This window comes from Lissotriton vulgaris, chromosome 6 (assembly GCF_964263255.1).
Source record: "Lissotriton vulgaris chromosome 6, aLisVul1.2, whole genome shotgun sequence".
Classification (NCBI taxonomy): domain Eukaryota; kingdom Metazoa; phylum Chordata; class Amphibia; order Caudata; family Salamandridae; genus Lissotriton; species Lissotriton vulgaris.
In genome coordinates, this window is record NC_141694.1 from 1161932448 (window position 1) to 1161934919 (window position 2472).

Genomic DNA, 2472 nt, shown 5'->3' on the forward strand with positions numbered 1-2472 from the left:
ATTTTTCAACGAAATCAAATAAAAGTATCATTGACTTGACTTGATAAAAGGAGACTCTTCACAGGAGCTGCCACTTATACTGAAGAGGCATACATATTCAGTGAGCTGGGCTTCTCATCATTGTGCTCCTGTGCACAGAGAAACAGTGTGATGCATGGAAGAAAACAACAAACTGCAATTAGTATGTTTTTGCTGACCTACTCGTTATTAATAGTTCTGTACTACACTTCTCTTGCCCCCAGCTGACCTAACTACTCGGAGAATTCCTTCCTTCTCTAATGTATGGGTGTCACTATCCCTAAGGTGTCTCTGATACTCTTGGTTGTGGAACAGGAATCATCATATTAAAAGCCATAAAATAGGTGTCTCTAGTAGTATGTGGCAAATGATTTATTTACATGCCACTGAGCACATCATTAAAAACACTTCAGACATATTTAGGCCCCTACTGTCGAAAGCTAGCATGTTTCACTGAATACGGTATTCAGACAAAATATTGAAACCAAAATATCATCCTACTAAAGTATTGTTTACAAAATATTGTGATATGGAGTGGTGTGAGTTGTTTTATTTGTAAAGATAAACGGTGGGGTGGTAATTAACTATAATTATTTTAGGAATACTTGTTTATTAATAATATTTGAATTAATATTTTATTATTTAACATGTGCAAATACTATTTTTTTAAATGACATTTTCAGATGTGTTGTATACTTTGTTGAAGTAGACAGTAGAATTTATCTTAAGCGATAACTGATTTAAATCCAGGTAATTATTTTATGATGTTATTTATTATTGTGTGTGGCCAATATATTTTTAACTCTGTTCAGCTCAGGCATCTGCCTCCCTCAATGCAAAAAGGCCTTCATTCTTCAACTACTAGAAATACCTGATCTGGATCCAATGGACACTAATAACTACTGGAAGTACATCGTCTCTATGTCCAGTCATGCCTATACTGCATATATTCGTCAGCAGTATAAGCCGCTAGTGCGCATCTTGTATTACGGTAAAGGTGGGTGTGTGTCAATACTCATCTGAGGTCCATAGTATCTTTGACACTGAATAATGGTTGCAGTTCACTGGTATCCCTCCCTGCACCCCCCACCAGCCCCCTGAGGCAACATATAGTTACCCTTGTTCCAAGTATACCATCATTGACAAGCATCTCAAGGGTTCAGATCAGGTCATCAGATAGTGTGGGTGTCAGTGCCGGGGCCTGATGATTTTCTCCAGAGGAAGCACCGGTCTCATTGGAGTCTGCTTCGGAGGCTGATGACCAGTATGACCCTAGGGCAGCAAAAGAGTTTTCACTGTGGCACAGCACCTCTGCCACAACCTGTGCCCGTTCGTTGGCCAGCTGTTCTGTCAAGGGATGGGCGTGTGGTCGACTTTGTCACCTGCATTTCGTACGTGATGTCAGCCATTCTCCACTTTGTTGATCAGAGATTGCTGTTGTCTCTATGCCTTAGGCTTACAACTACGTCTATGCTTCCTCAGGTGTCTAAAGGAACTGTGATGTGTCAATTTCCAGCATGCTCAGTTTGGCGGGGAAGAGGAGTGCATATTTCAGGTCCAGCGTGCGCACCTGTTGTTTGACTGATAGCACAGGACTTACGCCACTGCTGTACATCTGCTGTATAATATGGGTAGGTGGTAATAACACTACCCTCAAACTGCCATTGGCACATGTCCGGAACAGTTGAAGGATGAGGTATCTGTCTCTATAGTTGAGTAGCCTCACTATCACAGATCTCGGCTGGGCACCCAGTGCCCAGTGGTGGGAGCCAACCTTGTATTTAATGTGCCCTCTATAGAAAATAATTCTAGCACCTTCCCAGCTAGTACAGTTGACATCAGCCATTGTTCAAGGAAACATTCCAGGTTTGGGCCCTCTGTACTTTCCGGAAAGTCCATGAAGCGAGCATTATTTCATCTCAAGCGGCCCCCTGCATCTCCCACCCTTCATTGTAATGATGCCATACTGTGTTTCATCTCCTGCAGTTGGGTGTGAACCTCCTTCAAAGTGGGTCGCATTGTAATGGCAGACTCTGTGTCATCATCACAGTCCACTAATTTCCTGTGGTCCGCAGGGAGCTGGTTCCCTTCCAGAGACACCGCTTTGATCCTGGTCTTCATTGTGGGTTTGGTCCCCAGTACTGCTTGTAGTATCCTGTCCAATTGCTCATGCTGTTTATCGAGAGTGGCCTCAAAGTGACATAGCCCCCCCCCCCCCCCCCTTTGTGGTGTTGGTGAAGTCAGGCAGTCTATTATGTCTTTGTTGGAAAGAGGCATTTTGGCAGTCTTAGATTTAACCGTCATACCTGCAGTATCAAGGGTCACGTAGGCTTACTCTAGTGTAGCGCCACAGGGGCATCCACTCTCAGTCAGAACCTGAAATCCTTCTCACTCCATTTTCCTTTTCATCTATGCTCCTTAAATGTTTTTACTGATCATTGGTAACAAGTAACT